We start from the raw sequence: 21,412 nt of genomic DNA, 5'->3' as shown, positions 1-21,412 counted from the left end.
GTCAGAAAAATACACGATTTCACTGTATACCTCTTATCTCTACTCTATCCCCATTTACTTAATTAAATCTTTTGCATTAGTGTTTAGTAGAACCTACGAGTTTTAGTTCAAGCAGTAGCATATGCGTTAATATGTGAGTTTCAAGCGTCCATATTTAAAGCTCTTGCGCAGCTGCAAAGTTTTCCCATCAAGCGACAGAATACATCATACTACGTAGATGCAGTAGACGCATGCGCAATGAAGTTCCCGCATTTTTTGGCGGCCATATTAAGACACTCGGGTTACTTGTTAGTAATACACTTAGGAAAGCTTCCCCTGGATACTGTATGTAGCTAGCTCTTTTTACACACGTGTTAGTTCATTATTGCCTTAATTGCTTCCAGTGATTCTCTTTATATGATAAACTTTAGGGAATACTATTCCAAAATAGCAACTCCCATACCAGTGGTCAGGCAGCCTAAAATAGGCTTTATTGCCACACACATAATAGATTCCAGGAAATACTGGATCCGTCCCTCCTTTCAGTCCCCATCCCCCAATTACTAAGAAATTATGTTCACATTCACTGGAACCAATAAACATATTGTTATATTGATACCTGTTCTCAGGCCAGGACGCTCCCCCCACCGCCCCAGCGTTCCCTGTTGGTGCTGTGTCCTCTGGCTGCTGCCCCTCGCTGCTGCCGGGAGTTCGAGGCCCTCCTCCACCCGCAGGCTCCTGCCTGCGCCTCCTCCCTGGTGGCCCAGTGGTGGGTGGTAAGTATTCGGTCTGATCTGCTGCCTGTCTCCCGTATTTGTAGTGTATTTGTTGCCTGTTTTCTCTGTGCGCTGCTTTACTGACTGTTTCTCGTACTTTTATTGTATTTGTTGCCTGTTTTCTCTGTGCGCTGTTTTACTGACTGTTTCTCGTACTTTTATTGTATTTGTTGCCTGTTTTCTCTGTGCGCTGCCTTAGTGACTGTTTTTCGTATTCTTATCGTATTTGTTGCCTGTTTCCTTCTGCTGTGCTCCCCGCATTCCTTTCCCGCCGCTGCGTCCCCTACGGCCCCGCCCCCCTCCTCTCCCATTCGCTTCCCGCCACCCGCCTCCCAGCTACTCCTCCCTCCCTCCACCCCTTCTTAATGCAGGACGCTGCGCGATGAGGGTGCGAACCTTGACCTGTTCTCAGGCCGGGACGCTCCCCCCACCGCCCCAGCATTCCCTGTTGGTGCTGTGTCCTCTGGCTGCTGCCCCTCGCTGCTGCCGGGAAGTCGAGGCCCTCCTCCACCCGCAGGCTCCCGCCTGCGCCTCATCCCTGGTGGCCCAGTGGTGGGCGGTAAGAATTCGGTCTGATCTGTTGCCTGTCTCCCGTATTTGTAGTGTATTTGTTGCCTGTTTTCTCTGTGCGCTGCTTTACTGACTGTTACTCGTACTTTTATTGTATTTGTTGCCTGTTTTCTCTGTGCGCTGCCTTAGGGACTGTTTTTCGTATTCTTATCAAATTTGTGGCCTGTTTCCTTCTGCTGTGCTCCCCGCATTCCTTTCCCGCCGCTGCGTCCCCTGCGGCCCCGCCCCCCTCCTCTCCCATTCGCTTCCCGCCACCCGCCTCCCAGCTACACCTCCCTCCCTCCACCCCTTTTTAATGCAGGACGCTGCGCGGCCGCGCCGCTGGCACGCCGGTGGAGTGCCAGAGGCAAGCTTGTCTGCGCCCGTCCGCGACTGGACCGCGCCCCGCACCAGAACCCCTGGATCCCGCACACCCCACCACACCATACCCAGCCTCAGCTACGACGCCGACTCCCTCCACGCTCTCAACACCGGCCGAGACCAACGCTGCAACCAGGCCGCCCCGAAACGCACCCACGGACCCTTTTCCTGCCGCAGCTGCAGCTTCACCTGCGACAGAACCACCAAACCATCAAGGACCAGACCCAACCACCTCCGCTGCATACTCCTCAACACCCGCTCCGCACGCAGACACGTCATCGAGCTCTGGGACCTGCTCAACGCCACTGCCCCGGACACAGCCTTCCTGACCAAAACGTGGTGGAACGACTCCTCTGCTCTGCTCCAGACATCACCATTGCCAACCCAGAAGGCTACAAGATCACCCGCAGGGACAGCGCCAACGGCATCGGAGGAGGAATTGCCATCGTCCACAAGTCCACCCTCAAGGTCACCACCCACGTAGACGACACCCTCAACGCCACCGAACACCTGCACTTCCGGATCCACACCGACCCCAACACCACCCTCAGAGGAACGCTCGTCTACAGACCCCCCGGACCCCGGGCCCAGTTCAGCGACTCCATCGCTGACCTCGCCAGCACCCACGCACTCGCCTCCACGGACTACATCCTCCTCGGGGACCTGAACTTCCACCTCGAGAACAACAACGACATGAACTCCACCACGCTGATCGGCAACCTCGCCAACCTCGGCTTCAGACAACTCGTCACTGCACCCACCCACGCCGCCGGCCACATGCTGGACGCCGTCTTCTCCACAAGCACCCACGTCACCTTCAACCACACCACCGAACCCCACTGGACCGACCACCGCTGCATTCACTTCACCTTCAAAAAACCAACCACGCACCACCACACCTAACAGCTGCCTCGCCGCGGCTGGAGCAAAGTCACCGAAGACCAGCTGCTCACCACCCTCTCCCAGAACCCACCCACCGACCCCACCAACCCAGACGCCGCAGCCCGCAACCTCAGACAGTGGATCGACGACTGTGCCAACACTCTCGCCCCACTGAAGAAACCCTCCGACAGCCACGCCAGCAAGAGAGCCACCTGGTTCACCGACGAGCTCCTGGCCTCCAAGCGCGCATGCCGGAAACTGGAGAAGAAATGGCTCCACGAATGTACAACGGTCAACAACGCAGCCCACATGGACACCACCCGCAGACACCACCACCTCAACAGATCAGCCAAGAGGTCCTCCTTCAAAGACCGCCTGGATAACAACGCACACGACAGCAAAGAGCTCTTCCGCATCGTTAAAGAACTATCCAACCCCAGCGCCAACACCAACGACATCCTGCCCTCACAGGAACTGTGCGACTCACTGGCCATCTTCTTCCACCGCAAGATCGCTGACATCCACTACAGTTTTAACACCACGACCGACCCGACCACGCCAGACTCCACCCCTCCTCCGAACACCAACAACGCCAACCGCCTTACCTCCTGGTCCAACGTCAGCGACGACGAGACACGCAAGGTCATGAACTCCATCCACTCAGGATCTCCGACAGACCCGTGCCCACACCACATATTCAACAAGGCAGACGCAGCCATCCCCCCCAACTACGGAAGGTCATCAACATCTCTTTCCAAACAGCGACATTCCCGGAAAGCTGAAAGCACGCCGAAATCAACGCCCTCCTCAAGAAGCCCAAGGCGGACCCCAAGGACCTCAAGAACTTCTGGCCCATCTCCCTGCTCCCGTTCCCGGCGAAGGTCATCGAGAAATCGTCAACATGCAACTGACCCGCCACCTCGAAGACAACAACATACTGGACCCGTCCAAATCCGGATTCAGACAAAACCACAGCACCGAGACTGCCCTCATCGCCGCCACAGACGACATCAGGCGCCAATTAGACAACGGCGAAACATCAGCCCTCATCCACCTAGACCTCTCGGCCGCCTTCGACACGGTCTGCCATCGCACTCTAGAAACTCGCCTCCAAGAAGCCGGTATCCAAGAGAAGGCCCTCGACTGGACCACATCCTTCCTCTCCGACAGATCCCAGAGCGTCCGACTCCCACCCTTCCGATCCAAGTCACCGACATCATCTGCGGCGTCCCCCAGGGCTCCTCCCTCAGCCCAACGCTGTTCAACATCTACATGGCCCCCCTCGCACAAGTGGCCCGCCACCACAACCTCAACATCATATCCTACGCCGACGACACTCAGCTCATCCTCTCCCTCACCAAGGACCCACGCACCGCCAAAACCAACATCCACGACGGAATGAAGGCCATCGCCGACTGGATGAGGCGCAGCCGGCTGAAACTAAACCCGGACAAGACGGAGGTCCTCATCCTCGGACCCAACCCCTTGGCCTGGGATGACTCATGGTGGCCGACCACTCTCGGGACAGCACGACACTCACCGACCACGCACGCAATCTAGGATTCATCCTCGACTCCTCCCTCCATGCCCAAACAGGTCAACGCCGTCTCCTCCTCCTGCTACAACACCCTCCGCACGCTTTGCAGGATCTACAAGTGGATCCCGACCGAAACAAGAAGAACGGTGACACAGGCCCTCGTCAGCAGCAGGCTGGACTACGGCAACGCACTCTACGCCGGAATCCCAGCCAAACACCTACGACGACTACAGCGCATCCAAAATGCCTCCGCCCGACTGATCGTCAACGTCCCCCGCCGCAGCCACATCGCCCCCCACCTGACAAACCTACACTGGCTCCCCGTCGACAAGAGGATCACCTTCAAACTCCTCACCCACGCACACAAAGCACTCCACGACACCGGACCAGCCTACCTGAACAGCAGACTCAGCTTCCACACCCCCACCCGCCAGCCGCCGTCCCCCGCATCCAACGAACAACCTCCGGCGGCAGATCCTTCTCCTACCTCGCCACCAAGACGTGGAACACCCTACCTACCCAACTACGGCAGACCGAAGACCTACTCGCCTTCAGAAGAACTCTTCGAGCAGAAGCGCAACTCCCCCTTCCCCCTCAGCGCCTTGAGACCCTCACGGGTAAGTAGTGCGCTTTGCAAATACCATGATTGATTGATTGATTGATTGATATTCAGTCTTTAACCTATGAAGACAGATTTTTCCCTTCTTTTCAAGATCCAAACACATTGCAGCATGAGTCTTACCATTTGCATAATGCTCTTCCTCATCAGCCCATTTAGGTATCTGAGGTTTAGGTTCAGCAGCTCTCTTTTGAAAATCCTGTCTCCTTCCCTCAACTAAATTCAAAAATATTTTCTCTTCTTCGTGCAATTTACAAGTTAAATTGTGCTTGTGTGCTTCGGCTATATCTATTGCTTTCATTGTTAGAGAATATTCACCCATAATCTGTGAGTCTCTCGTACTAAGGACAGGGTTCATGCTTTTTTGCATAGGAAACTCAGAAAAATTACATCTACATTAGAATAATAATACTGCAATTTCCCTGTTCTATAAAATAAACTAGCTGAAACGCTACATGAAATACCATATGTCAATGGTAAATGATGATATGTTACTCCTTCTGCTACGGATGCGGGTAATTTCATACATACATAACAATCACAAACCTCCATGGTTTCTACATATTGTACTAACAAGTTGGTAAAAACATTCAAATCTGTATCATTTTTATTAACAGTGTGATGTGAATCTAACTCATCTGGTGCTTCTGATTCTACTTTGTCTCCTTTGATGGTATCTACCTTTCCATGGGTATTAGTGCTTTTTTGTACATTTGGAACCATCAAATAAGGAATGGCCACAGTTAGTACTAACCATATTATGAGTACTAAAAATATAATACCTATACATATTCTACAACATTTCTTTACACAATTCGGTTTTCCAGCAGCTCTATTGTCAGCCATTTAGCAATTGGGATAAGAAGATTTCACTTCTTTACTTTGGTATTTAACTTTGTGACTGAATATAAAGGGAAATTATTTTTAGGTTGGTCTCACTTCATCAATTGGTTCAGCATTTAAGCTTTCATCATCTTCTCCAATTATCTTCAAATTTTCGAAATCTTCAAGAATAACATATATCCATTCGGGACCCTTGAATTTGTTATTTATTATTTTCAATCTTCGACTTCTACATTTTGGCACTTCAGTTGACGGTCCAGATTGACTGGATACTTCGTCTACTTGTTCTGGTTCCTCTGTTATGGGTTTAAAATGGTACTTCACTCTCTTGATGACACTAGGCCAATTATCGCCTCTCCTGATTCTTTTAGCTTGCACTGCGCTTTCACTTTCTTCAAGTGTTCTTTTATTTTCACTAAGTTGTTGCACAACTTGTTTATTTTCGTTTTCTGAATTCCTCTCTACCTGGCCTTGTCCAGGGCTTCTTATTTTGATGTCTTCTGCCTGGATGAGTTCTTCTTCCCTAATCTGACCCTGTTCAAGTTCAGTTCTAATTGGCTTTTCTTCTTTCTTTACCTTAACTTGTTTGACTTCACCTGTCTGGTCCTGCTCAGGTCTTTCTGTTTCGTAATTTTCTTCTGCCTGAACATTTTTTCTAAGACCTATCTGTCCCTCCTCAGACACTGGGGCTGTAACTTCAACTTTGTCTGTCTGAGTAGATTGCTCTTTCCTTATTTGGTCCTGCTCAGGTTCCCTAACAATCGTGGTTTCACTTACCTGAGCGTGTTCTTCTGTTCCTACCTGGTCCTCGCTGTTTTCATGACTAGCTAATCTAGTTTGGCTCCTTGTCCTTTAAATTTCTTCAGGTATCTAAACTATTGGGATCCAGTCATCTTGACTGGTGCGTGGTTGTTCCTTCTCAACAACTTCAGGATTTATTATTCGTGATCCTTCAGCTGTATAACCTTCCGCCCCTTCTCCTGCTTGAGTTGGTTGAGATTCTTCTTTGTCTGGTGCTGGTACTATTTTAGTATGGCTTGCATGAATCCAATTAGGCAAACCTGCACATTTTACTGCTGTTGTTGTAACCAATATAACCTGATGTGGTTTTTCTCACCTTGGTGCTAGGCACGATTCTCAAGTTTGATTCTTCACTACAACCCAGTCACCGGGATTCAGATCGTGCGCTGGGTTCGGCTGCCCGTGGACTGTGTCTTCTCCAACCTGGTGAGATATAGAACATACTTCGTCAGCCAACTCTTTGCAATACTCCAGTATCAAATCATCAGTTATATTTAACAGCTTGTGTCCTGGTATACATGCCTGCCTCATTGTTCTTCCCATGATTATTTCATGGGGACTCAATCCAGTATTGTTGTCTGGAATACTTCTAAGTCCCATCAGAACAAGAGGTAAAGCATCAGGCCATTCCAGTGGGGTGGATGCTCACACCTTTCCCAGCCTTGACTTAATTGTGCCATTCAATTGTTCTACCACTCCAGATGCCTCTGGGCGGTAAGCACAGTGCAGCTTTTGTTCAATTTTGAAGGCTTCGCATTAATCTAATTATTTCATTATTAAAATGAGACCCTCGGTCTGATTCAATAGTTACTGGAAAACCGAAACGCGGTATGAACTCTCTTAATAGGAGTTTGGCCACTGTCAAGCTGTCATTTCTTCTGGTGCTGTATGCCTCCACCGACTTTGAAAATGGACAAACAATGGTATTTTCCTCTCATTTGATCCCTCTCTCCGTTACTCTCACAACCTCCGCCCCCCCTTGCTTATGCTACGTAAAGATATTGATAGATGGAAGTCGCTCCCCCTTTCCCTGCTAGGGAAGCCTGCCCTCTTCAAAATGATGTCTTTACCCCGGTTCTTGTATGCCCTCGAGAACTCCTTGGACCCGATACCCGCGTTCTATTTCAGAGAAGTAGAGAGCCTCCAAAGGGATCTATTGTGGAACGGCAAACCACGTATCGCTCTAGGTGAGCTTTCCTTGAACTGGTATGACGGGGGCATTAGCCTTCCCAATATCAAATTGTACTATTGGGCGGCTCACCTGTCCTCCATTAACCACTGCACTTACGCCCGGCCTGGAGACCCAGGTTATAGCATGGATAGATGGCTTCTCTCTGGAGGGAACTTTAACAGAGCCCTCTACTCCAGGCCCCGGCACTATCCACTTACGGGCCCTACTAAACACGCAATACACGTCTGGCATGCGGCCACTAAATGCCTTTGTTGGGGGCGTAAGCTAACGCTTGCAACACTTCTATGAGATTCCGAACAACTGGGCACTTTGTGGAGGAGTAAGGGGTTCGACAAGTGGGATCTCATAGGTATTTCCCATATAGGCGATCTGGGGAAAAATCAGACATTAAGTCATTCACCGCATTGCAGCACCAGTACAAGTTTGCTGACAAGGAACGCTTCAGCTACACGCTGGTCAGACACGCATTATGCACTCACCTACAGCCCGGGGTCACGATACCGGTATCATCCCCACTAGAAGATAGAATATTAGACGGCCATATTCCTGACAGTACCATTTCACTGATATACAAAAAGCTGGTCAATATCATCTCGGATCCTCTCCGAGAGAAGTCATTGAGATGGACGTCATCCATCTCAATGACTTCTCTCGGAGTGGCAGGAGGCTATCTCCTCTCCCAGAGTGGTGGCAATACCAGCTCGTCTCCGACTTGTCCAACTAAAGTTCTTACATAGGGTATATGTTACAGGGCCTCAATTAGTGCGGATGGGGTGGGCAGACGAGGGAGACTGTAGACGAGGATGTGGCCAGCTGGGAATCTTCCTTCATATAGTCTGGGAATGCGAGCTGATCCAATCCTATTGGCGCAACATTCATGACATCATTAATGCTGTCTTGTCCGTGCAACTTCGTATGGAAGCCCCCAGGTGCCTATTAAACATTTGGGAGCCAACAGATTTGAATGTCTGCATGATACAATGGGTCACGTTGGAACTAATGCTAGCCAAGAGAAACATTGCCCAGCGATGGGGAGCACCACTCCCTCCTATAGTGCGAGACTGGGAAAAAGACTTGGATTGGGCAATGTTTTGACTGTGTATGTCCCAAAAAATGGACTCGTGTTTGGGGCTTGTGGAACTCTTATCGAGGGGACATATGTCAACCTCCCCTGACTCCCAATATCGAAGATCCTCCTTCACCCTAGACCTTCCACATTTTATTCTGAATATTGTGATTCACCTACCGTTCCCATGAAGCCTAATGTACTACTTCCTCTGAAATGTCATTGTATTGCTGATGATGATTTCTTAATAATAAAAAATGTTTTACAAAAAAAAAAGAAAATAGACAAACGATGACAAGTACATATTTTAATCCTCGACAGACAGGCAACTGAATGAAATCAATCTGAAGTCTTATAAAGGGACCTTCAGCTTTTCCAATTTTCCCTGTATAGACCATTGTTCTCTTGCCAGGATTCATTTGCTGACATGTTAAGCATCTTTGGCAAAAGCTCTCTGCAATGTTCCTGAACCTTGAATTAAACCAATCCCATCTAAAGAGTCTAATCATTGCATCTCTACCTATGTGGGTGTCTCCATGATACATCCTAGCAATGGGTGCAAGCATACAGTCTGGCAATACAAGTCTGTCATCTAAGTAAACCCATACACCATCTTCTGCCCTTTTCTGAGAACCAATTTTCTCCCACTCTTCTCTTTCGTTTGTCTCTGCTTCATCTTGGAGTTCTCTTATCTCTCTCCATATTTGTAATCCTGACAATAGCATAAGTTGGCAGGTGATTCCACAATTTTCAACTTTCCTGTTTACTGCCATTTGAAACTTGGCACAGTGTTGGGCAACCTGGTCAGCATATCGATTGCCTGCAGTCACACGGTCATTTCCTGACTTGTGTGTGGCACATTTTACCACTGCCACCTCTTTTGGCAACTGTATTGCTTCAAGCAACTCTTTAACAACATTTCCGTTTTTAATGGGAGACCCTGAAGAAGTCAGGATATCCCGCTGCACCCAGAGCTGGCCAAAGTCATGCACAATCCCATAACCATAATGACTATCAGTGTAAATGGTTACTCTCCAATTTTTCCCATTTTTGGCAGGCTTTAATTAAAGCTATCAATTCAGCTACTTGTGCAGACTTGACTCCAGGTAAATAGGATGCTTCGACTATTCCAGTCAATGTACATATAGCATAAGCAGCACTTAACCCTCCTTCCTCATGGCGCATACATGAGCTATCTACAAAAGGTTTGTGCTAAGCAAATGTTCATACTGTATGTCTGGTCGGGGTTTGGTACTGAGTTCTGTTACATCAAGACATTCGTGTTCAGCTTCATCTTTCACTTCCTCATTGTATGGGTCTGGCAACAAGGTTGCTGGGTTAAGATTGTACATCTGATTATGGTCACATTTTCTGCTCCCAATATGATCCTTTCATATTTGGTTAATCTGCTCGGAGTGAGATACTGAGTTTGTGTTCTTGTTAGCAGAATTTCAACTGCATGAGGGACGTATACCTTAACAGGATGCCCCATTACAGTTGACTCACTTTGTTCTATAATAACACACGTTGCAGCCACATCTTTTAAGCATCCTGGCAATGCAGATGCTACAGGATCTAGGGTAGCAGAAAAATATGCCACTGGACATTGCATCAGACCATGTCTCTGTGTTAAAACTGAGAGGGCACAGTTTTCTCTCTCACAACAGAACAATGCGAATTCTTTCGAATAATCTGGCATACCTAGAGCAGGTGCTTCACATAAACAATTTAGCAATTTTACAAAAGATTGCATGCTCAGATCATCCCACTCTACTGGGTCTTTTGCTCGTTTCTTAGTCATTTGTATCAAGGGTTTTGCCAGTAGAGAAAACCCTACAATCCATTGCCTGCAGTATCCCACAACACCAAGAAACATTCTTATTTCCTTTTGTGTCTGTGGTAGTTTCATTTGCTTTATTATCTTTATTCTCTCAGTGGTCACTCTTCTTGATCCTCGTTCTGTTTGGTGTCCTAAATACTTTACTTCGCTTTGGCAGAATTACAAGAGGACACTTTATGTCCACCCTTTGCTAGATGGTTCAGTAAGGCAATGGAATCAGTTACACAATCACTTCTTGTTTTAGATGCGACCAATAGGTCATCAATATACTGCACCAAAACTGATTCCCGAGGCAGCATCAATGTCTCAAAGCATTTTTTCAAAATTTGGTTAAAAATTGAAGGACTTTCTGTGTAGCCTTGAGGAACGCGATTCCAAACATAGATACGATCCTCAAATTTAAAGGAAAATAAAAACTGACTATCAGGATGTAATGGGATGGAGAAAAAAGCATGGCATAAATCAATTACAGTGAACCATCTTGCGTTCCATGGTATTTGGTGCAAAATCACTGCAGTGTTGGGTACTATAGGGCAACATGGCACAACAATCTTGTTTATCTTTCTTAAATCTTGAACTACCCTATATTTTCCGCTTGGTTTCTTAATGCCAATTATAGGTGAATTACAGGGACTACTCATGATTTCCTTTAAAATGCCCTGTTCGACCATTCAATCAATTTCTGCCGCAACACCTGCCTTTACTTCTAGACTCATCTTGTATTGTCGAGTATTTGGATAGACTGCACCTTCCTTCACAGTCACTTTAACAGGGTCTACGTCTGTCATTAACCCTACTTCTCTTCCTGTAAAATCCCATACTTCAGGATTCACTGTTGTGCTGACTTCATCGGGTAAGTCGTCTTTGGTCATCACTGAATATAATTCATCTACCCCTGTTCCTTGCTTGACTAACATAATTTTATATATTCCATCTTCATCAGGGGTCTGAATGGCACCACGTCCGGTGTGCAAAATATGGTGCAATTAATTTTGCACAAGTCCCTTCCCAATAAATTTACAGGACTAGAATCGCACACTACAAATTTGTGCATTTCTTTAACGTTTCCAATACACACTTCCATTGGTTTTGTAACAGGGGTCCTAATCTGTTTATTAGAAACACCCACTGCTTGGATCGCTTCTCCCGAGAGGGGTAGGTTTGGGATGTCTGCTGTTCTCACAGTAGAACGGGTAACACCAGTGTCCAACAAAAAGGTATTGTCATTTCCTTCTACCTTTCCGTCAATGTACTGACCTGACTGATCTACCGGTAAGGATGCGCCAAGTACGCACTCCTCTCCCCCTCCTCTCAGGCACCGTCATTGATCTCCAAAATATGTATCCCGCAAAAGACAGTTTTTCTTACCATTTCCTTCTTGGAATCCTGTGTCCGCACTGTACTTGGCTTGACTCACAAAATTTGGCAGAGGGGCAGGTGGCAATTGACTCTGTAGGTTTATAACCTGCTGGGGTTGATTCATTAGCACCTCATTCTGCATCTGTGGATTTAAATTTTGATTTGGGCCATTATTATTTTGAATGCTTTTACACTCGTTCTTCCAATGCCCCAATTTTCCGCACCCATGGCAGGGAAACCTCTTTTTGGCCTCTTCCCTACTCAACCGCCCTTTCGGTTTACCCCCATTATTTTCCCCCTGACTTTGCCCCCTTCCAGTATTTCCTGCCTGATTCTGTAACTGGAGTTCTTGCTGTTCTGCCAATTTCACTTGCACCCATATCACTTTTTCTTCTAAATTCTTTCGTCTATTGTCAATTTCATCTCCACAATATTTTGCATATCTTAAAATCTCGTCTATTGGCTTTGCTTGCCAGCACAAAATATGCTGCTTAATCATTTCAGATATTTCTTTTCTTAACCCAGACACAAATCGATACACAAAATGTGTCATATCCTTGTCCCCAATACTCTCAAATCCACTGTTTGAACACCTGTAGGAGGCGCTCATAATACGCATATACAGACACATCTTTTTCCTGAGTTGTTGTATCTATTTTTATCTAATTTGTTTTAGATTACTTGGTTATATTTCTTCATGACCTCCTCTGAGGGAGCTCCTGTTTTCTCGTTTCTCAGGTACTCCTCATTAGGCCAATCAACTGTGATTTTACTTTCAGTCCACAAATCAGCAGGCACCACTATATCAAAGAGACCATCTAAATCTTTCAACAAAACTTTCGATACTTTCACAAACCTTTCAACTTCCCTATACCATTCCACTGGTTTTTCTCTCAACTTTGGAAAATCATTTGTAAATGATAACATATCCTGTCGGGTCCATGGGACATGTACATATCCCCCTCCTGGAACCTCTCTCATTGGGTACAACTTTTCTTCCTTTTCTGTTTCTTTTACTAAATATTCAGATGTGACCCGATTTGCCTGGGCTTCCTCTTTCTTCTTCAACCACAGAACTCCCCACCTGTCCAAATCTCCCCATTTCTGCAACATCATCATTAATTCTTTAACCTGTAATTTTCTTCCTGATTCATTCATATTTTCTAAATCCTTATCAGAAAATTCTGCTCTATAAGGTTTTTGCAATACTGTGGATCGGCCTATTTCTATTCCCATTTCAGAGGCCAAATTTACCAATTTTTCAAGAAATGTTTTTGTATTTCGTATTATGCTTCTGCAAATGGATAGCAATTCTTCCTCGTTATAGGTATTTAACCTATCTAATCCTACATTCCCAGCTATCATTTCTTCGAATTCAACTTTCAGTTTGAATATGTCTAATATTTTCGGTGGTGAATTTGGTTTCTCTATTTCTTGTGCCCATCTTTCTATTTCTTCTGGGGTTACAATTGTGACATTTTTCGATCTGGTTTGCTGTCTCGATTCGTACCTCTTTTGAGCAACTTGGGGTGACTCTTCTGGGAGGGTCATTTATTTGCCCTCTTATCGGTAAGTCCATTAATGAAATTACAGACTCGCAATCACTAGCTTGGTCATCAATTACTAACTTCTCTTTTCTTGGCTCAATATTAGGTGTTGTCATGACAGGTGTTTTAGGACAATTCGATTTATCCCCGTACAGTGGAACTACAGGACCTATGGTCACTGGTATAGTCAGAGCTTCGGGATGTGCGTTTAACTGTGTTATTTTCTGTATTAATTTGTTTTTATTTTTATTTATCGCTTCTCTTTCCTTTTCCTGAAGTACCCTTTCCATTGTTCTTTCATGTACTATTTGTGGCACTTTGGGTGTGTCTAGAATCGGAGCACTCGGGGTAGTTCTATTAGGTCTTTCTTGATAAGGTGGAGGATTTTTCATTAAAATATCTTCTAAAAAATCATCTTCTGATTCCCCGCAACCAGTTAACGTCAAATGCTTTTTCTTTTCTGTGCACTTGCCTCCTGTTTGTTCTTCTGTCACCAATACAGGATATAACCCTTCAGTTAAAACGGCCTGTCTCCATTGTTTCATCAGCTTATCTAGAGTTTCACATGGAAACTTTGGATAATATCTGCTCAAATTTCTGTCACTCCTAAGTCAATCTCTCTCAAATGCCTCAGTTTCCCATTCTTCTAGGACTGAGTTAATCTGGGTCTTGGTTCTAACTCATTCATTCTAGTGCGTACGTTATGCAAAATTCTTCCATTAAATGTTCCGTTCTCTGGGAACGCCAATATTCCATCATCTTTTGTATATTCTATCCAAATTTTCTATCCATACACAAATATGATAACCTCTTTCTACCATCATATAGGATGCGGGAGTTTTCGGAGGAGGAATAAGAATTCCCTCTCTAGTCTTAATGGGTTCATCCTTTTTAAAATAATTCTTAATTCTCTACATAAATGACAATTTCCTTTTCTCTCCATACATTTTGCGTGATCTTTCTTTTATGTACTGTTCGTAGGCAAAACCTAAATACTTTCTGTCTGGACGATTCCCTATTAATGTAGGATCGTGTCTCCACATGCAAGACCCAGTATCAATTATTATTATGGCTTTTATTTTCAACTAATTAAATGTTTGCTTTTAATTTAATAACTGACCAATACCAGCACGGGTTCTTTTTTCTTCTCACCAATCAGATTCTGTTTTGCTATGCGTTTAGCCAATACTAGCGCAACTCTCAGTGACATCAGTATCACTCCTCACTACTGACCGCTCCTTTACAATTCTTCACAACAGTCACACGCCCGCTGTTTCAACCAATCCCAGCGCGGCCCTCTGTGACTTCAGTGCAGCACCCGCAACTGACCCCTCCTTTGCAAGGTAATACGAAAACTTATTTTTCTCACAATCTTCATATAGTTTTCATTAATCAACAACGTAGCAACATTCGCTACTGTGTCTGATCTTCTAAATTCAAAGAATAGTCAACTTTTTACTGCGAGCAAACCTTTTCTGCTTACTCTTCACACACTACGAGTCAAACCCTTCCGCTTACTCTTCATACACTACGAGTAAAATTTTCCGCTTACTCTTCACGCAAGCATCACAGAACCTGCTACTCCTTCAGTATTACCCATTATAGGTGATATAAGACCAAAGTTTCACCAGTGGACTCCTTTGCTACCAATTACTCTCACTTTTATACGAAACAAAATAATCCCTATATCAGTGCTTCTAGTCCTGCATAACTTTCAGCACTTTCCTGATCCAGACAAGTAACCTCACTGCGGTATGGGTTCCATTCACCACCCACTATTCAATATTCCCGGGAATTTCCAGACAACATGAAACAATACATAACATTTAACAAATAGTGGTTGTTAATGCATAAATCAAAGTATTTCAATCCACAATATTTTCTACCGACCTAACTAGAACCTAACCATGCCTCTGCTACCAAAGAACAAGCATTTACAATGCAATGGTCTCAGCACTGTTAAAGTTAAAGCTATTGGCATTGCTCATGATATTATTTTTGTTTATGTTTTTGTTTTTAAAACATTTAAAGAAACTGCATTGTTATTTACAATGTCAATAGCTTAATCACTCTAAAATGCGAGACCTATTGCATTTGCACCCACACACAGAGCCACACACACAAAGCCACCCACACACACAGAGCCACCCACACACACAGAGCCACTCACATAGAGCAACCCACACACAAATAGAGCCACCCACAGAGCCACCTACACACACACACACACAGAGTTACCCACACACAGACAGAGCCACCACGCATAGAGCCACCTACAAAAAGAGCCACACACACAGAGCCACACACACAGAGCCACATACACAGGGCCACCCACACACATAGAGCCTCTCACACACACATAGAGCCTCCCACACACACACACAGAGCCACCCACACACACACAGAGCCTCCCACACACACACAGAGCCTCCCACACACACAGAGCCACACATACATACACAGAGCCACATACACACACACAGCCACACACCCACAGCCGAACACCCACATACAGAACCACAGACACACATAGAGCCACACACACACAAACATAGATCTAGACACATACACATTGATTTTGGGAGCCAAAGCAGAGGTGGCACCCACTTCACCTCCTGTTCAAATGTTAACTGGTCTCTTTGTTGCTTATGGCTGTGATCGCATGTTAAACTGGTACTAATGGTGTAAAACCTTTGTCCATGCAGTTTTAACATGTAAAAATGACAAACTAATTAAGCAATACCATCACAAAATGCACCGCATTATGATGCATAATGTGCCTTGTAGTGCCCCATAATTTAGTCAATCCTGCAACATAATTGGCTCCTTTCCTGTTGCATAATTCAAATGGCTTTGCAGGTACCATATTGCACCAACATCACTACGAGATTAATGGGGAGCCTTAACCGTCCCAAATGTAATATTGGAATCTTTTTCAAGCAGATTACATAAAAAATAGCATGTACACTCTCGGCAGTGCCACTAAACTCACTAAGCTATCCCTGCACCAAAAACTTCACAGAAGTTCTAAACTGCACTTTTTTTGCATCTGATTCCTGTCTTGTTAGTTTTCAGTACCGTCTTTTCATCTCTTTGCTGATGTAAAGAAATACAAATAAAAGCATTTTTTCTAAGAATTCTTACAGCACTCCAGAAAAGAAAGACATTCATTCTGAAACTGACAGGAGGTAGTAACATCCTGTTTTTCAAGGAAGGGAAACAACACAACTTAGTATCAGCCTTGGCAACACAAAACAAAGCCCCCATTTGTGAGTGTAAATGAGGAAGGAGCTCTGACAACGCAGAGTAACGTACTGCCCCTTCTGCAAAGTGCTGCAGCGCCTCGCCAAGCGAAGGAAGCGCTATACACATTTTCATAGCATATAATCAAAGCTTGTCCCTTACTTCACACGCATACCTACTCCTAGACGCCGCCAACAGACACACGCCACAGACCTGTTCAAGTCACATCCCTCTGAATCAGTCCGTGCTGATAACGTTAGTCTGAGAAATTAGCACTTTGCGAACCCACTTTATTGCGAGACGCACTTAATCTTTCAAAGCGCAATGTGTTGCATCAAATTCCCCATGAACATTTTGCCTGCATTTTAAAGGTGACGTTGTAATTAATGCACGAAGTTGCGCCGAAGCAGAAATAACCCAGGTAGAATGAAACTGCGCGCTTCAGCCAGAGTAGGAAGAATCTTCCTAAATGGAAAACTAATTCAGTCTGATTAAACTGAAAACATAAAATAATAATACTTAAAAATAAAAATACACACATCGTAAATGGATGGCTGAAAGAGCGTTCCCCTTTGTGCAACTCAACTGAGAAACATATACACTGACTTGCACATTGTTGTCGAACAGTGAACAATGAACTGCTTCTTGGCACTTGACAGCTGGCACAGCATACGTAACTTTAAATTCCACACTATATTAATAAAATCGAAGGTGTATCGCTAGGGTGCGATTGGAAAGAGCGACGGGCGCTATATATATTAACATCAACAGAAGTAAATGATAATAAAAAATGCTACACCATGTACTCACACTGACCTTCATGTTGCTGCCTTGGTGCTTATTCCATAGTCCGGGGGACGCAATGGCTGCAGAAGACCCCGTACAACACCCAAAATCGCCTTCAGGTTTCTGCGAGCCCTCCCCTGAGCAGACAGGCAGCCTCGAGGTGACCGGAGGGGACGAGACACTCCCCTTTCCCTCCCCTATTGAGCTCCGGAGCGCGCACTGTAGGGGTTTGTGAATGAAAGGACCTAATGGCACTATAAATCCTCGCCGGCTTCCTCATTGGTTGTCGCTCTCTAAATGCAAATGAAGGGCGGGGCTTACCACATGGCTCTTAGAAGCTCCCTGATGGGAAGCCTGTAGGGGTGAGGAGGGGGGTCATCTCCCCCTCTGTTGTCATCACAAGCTGAGTGTATTTGGGGGCAGGAGCAGCCGCGCTTATTTCTCCGGATGTCGTTGCCAAATGTGTCACACTCGCCGCTGTAAGTGTGTATGTGCACGAGTGTGACTTTCAGCACCCCTTTGTCCTCATCCTGCCCATAATTCACCCCCCACACACACGTTTGCAGTGTGCATGACGTCTCTGCAGGAACCTGGGAGCTGCAAAGGCCTCTGCTGGGGGTGAACTGCGGGGGGCGCGGGGAACAGAGTCAATAGACCTCCATCAGGGGGGCAGGCAGGGCTGAGCCCTGCTATTCAAATTCACCATCTGCTCTGCAAGAGGCCTGGCCCGGCCCCAGCCCCTTTGAGACGGTTGAATTATGTGGCAGGCAAGTTTCCACAAGCTTCTCCGTGCAGAAGGCATTGCTGACACCGACCCCAGGACCCCGCAGGAGCTCGCCGACTTTGTAACCATCTTTCTCCGAGGTCAAGCAGAAATGCCTCGGAGAAACGCAGCGTCATTTTCGGATTCGGGGGCATGTTTTTCTTTCTCTCCTCTTCCCATTGGCTGGAATGTTTACATTCCAGAGGAGAGAAAGAAACTAAAAAACACGCCCCCGAATCCGAAAAGACGGAGCTTAAATGGACAGACGCCCCTCTCCTCCAATGGCTGGCCTCCGTTTAGGAAGCCAGCCAATGGAGAAGAGGGGCGGGTTCAAGCCACACTACTGAAAAACATCAAATCTCGCAAGCGAGACTGCGCAAGCGCAGCCTTCGCTAGCCGAGACCTAAAAACTGATAGAGCACGGGTCACCAGCTCGGGTTAAACACACACATACCTAAATACTCACCTGGGCCCAAATCATTCAAACAAATGAGCTAGCAAACCCCGCTGATATAAACTTTTGAGTTTTACCTGCAATTTTAATTTCACCTTTACCAAGTCTTACCAATTTTATCTCCTTAATAATTCCTTTCTTGATGAATCAGGTTTCTGAGATAGTTTAAGGTAGAAAATGACATTTATCTTATACTTGAAATAACCACAACCTCAGAAAGTTTGGAAAACCTTTATCTAAATTAATAATTTTGTGAGTCAAAATCAATCACAACTTAAACACATTATTACAAGAGGCAAAATTAAGTCAAACAAATCATAATAATGATCAATGAAGACGGTACCTGAAAAAGGAAAAGAGAGAGAGCAGGTACAATGACAGTTTTCACAGATTTATATTTACCTAAGGTGATAGATGAACCCAACTCTTTGAAGATAAGCCAAATAGAATCTGCCAGGACAGGATGCAGATAGAGAATTGGACAGATTCAGGACTGAGAAGGTGACCTCTTCTAAGTGCAACGCCAGCGTCACACCCCTCTCTGAAACTACTCTCCTCGGGTGTCCCTCATCCGAAATCCCCTTCTAGATGATTAGATTAGCGATCAGTATCTCAATTTCCCGAGCAGAGTTTCTGGCAACAGCAGGATCTGAGACAGCGTCTCAGAGAGAGTAGCAGCATACACGTTGGGTCGGTGACGAGTCGGAATAGCAGATCTGACAAGTCTGACAAAGTCTCTAGCTAACTTACCTCAATTGTACTATTCTATATTCATGTGCCTCCCCCCAGAATTGCAATTTTTGTGTTTTCCCCTATTCTAATTGGTTAGGGCGAGGAGGTGAGTTCATCACACCATATTAAATGTAATAATTTTACTGTGAACCATTGTTCTATGTTTCCGCCCCTTAATTTACTTTCCCATAGCTTTATTCCCACCCGCATTTCACAGTATGATCAATACATTTTTGCAACAATATTTTCTTTTCTTCCTGTGTTCACGTCAACAGTTCCCTTTCCCAGGCGTCTCAGTTCAATGTGGCCTTGACTGAGTTTCAAGTGGTGCTGTCACAGGGTTTTCAGTAGGTTCTTGTGCGCCTGCGTGAACATCAAGTGGGTAGGGATTTTCAGTTACCCTTCGAGGCCCAATCGTGAACTAATAATAAAGTCAGAAAAAGACACGTTAGAATGTGACAATAAATGATTTCACTGTATACCACTTATCTCTACTCTATCCCCATTTACTTATTTAAATCTTATGCATTAGTGTTTAGTAGAACTTACGAGTTTTAGTTCAAGCAGTAGCATATGCGTTAATATGTGAGTTTCAAGCGGCCATATTTAAAGCTATTGCGCAGCTGCCAAGCGACAGAATGCGTCATACTACGTAGATGCAGTAGACGCATGCGCAATGAAGTACCCGCGTTTTTTGGCGGCCATATTAAGACTCTCGGGTTACTGGTTAGTAATACACATAGGAAAGCTTGCCCTGGATACTGTATGTCGTGTTTAATGCAATGTTAGTATTTACAAAACGTTTTCGGTTACGTGGTTACATGTTATTTGAGAGGATTGCATACAAGCAAGTTTCTTTAAGTACGAAACCTTGCTCCATCAACTGCACCTGCTGCACTATTGACAGCTATTCGCCTGCTCAGTCTAGCTCTCCGGAGACACAGGCATGTCATGACTGACTCTTCCTCAGTCCTATCACCCTGTCAAAGGCTTACCATCGTCTATTAGCAAGAAGGGAAGTCCGCTTCCTGCGCCTGCCTCCTTGCCCTGTCAGGAGCCCTCATTCTCTCTTTCCCACCCGTCTGTAGCCGCACTGCTTTTACATTCAATTTAACATAGCCTAAGTGCCATTATAAATCTTTTATGATGTGCACAGGCTAACCGATGGCTCCAAACCGGCTGATAAGGTAAACAAGGCTGGGTTGCCGTGGCAACTCGCTTTTGTGAAGCCGAGAACTCAGGGAGAGAGATAAACTTGTCAAAAGCAATTTTTATTTACAGATTTAAAACGGCACTAATGATCCTGCACAACAGGCTCTTAGCAGTGAGATCATGCCCTGGGGTGTCAGCGTCCAGGGGCATTCCGCTGCCCTCCCAGGGCATTATTGCTCTGCAAAGGCCCGGTCTGTCACCATGATTACTGTATTATTGTCTTCAGCGTAATTACGGCCTCTCTATTTGTATCTGTCTCTGTAAATACACAGACAAAAATATCTATGTGTGTATGGAAAAGTATTTAAAATTCAGTTAAGGTTGAGCAGCCTGAAGAAGTAGTTGGAGTTGTGTAGTGTCTAGAACAAAAAAACCTAAAAACAAATTAAATTTACCAGTGAAGATATTGTTTTGTAATCTATCATATTTATATATAGCGCTTAAGTTATGCCACCACTTTAAATCCCGCTCTGGCAACAGGTATAAAAGATAAATCGCGTATATCAATGACATAGTAAGTGTGTGGTTATGTCCATGTGTTTGAATGATTGAGCGACTACTTTTAGTAACAATAGGGGATTTATCAATAGTTGGACCATCAGTACAAGAGTTTAGAAGTTACAGCATGAAAGCCGTCGCCAAATGGATGAGAAGCAGCTGCCTACAACACAACACCGGTAAAACAGAAGTACTCATCATGGGCCCAAACCCCGACGTCTGGAACGACACATGGTGGCCCCCCTGACTCGGAAGCCCACCCACCCCCACGGACCGCGCACGCAACCTTGGAATCATCTTGGACTCTGAGCTCAAAATGGACCACCAGATCAACTCCGTCGCTTCCTCCTGCT

At 45.5% G+C, this 21,412-nt stretch overlaps 1 long non-coding RNA gene across 1 annotated transcript in view; it reads right to left on the bottom strand.

Annotated features, from left to right (window-relative positions):
* LOC146871814 (uncharacterized) overlaps nt 1-21,412 on the bottom strand; it is a 76,783-nt gene that overhangs the window by 42,535 nt on the left and 12,836 nt on the right. The window contains exon 2 of the long non-coding RNA XR_014981109.1: nt 6,684-6,790. This is a non-coding gene — a long non-coding RNA (uncharacterized LOC146871814). The remainder of the gene's footprint in view (nt 1-6,683; nt 6,791-21,412) is intronic.

The sequence above is a fragment of the Triturus cristatus genome, chromosome 1_1 (assembly GCF_964204655.1).
Source record: "Triturus cristatus chromosome 1_1, aTriCri1.1, whole genome shotgun sequence".
NCBI lineage: Eukaryota > Metazoa > Chordata > Amphibia > Caudata > Salamandridae > Triturus > Triturus cristatus.
Note: the sequence above shows the minus strand (reverse complement) of the source record. Positions and strands in the feature narration are given on the sequence as shown.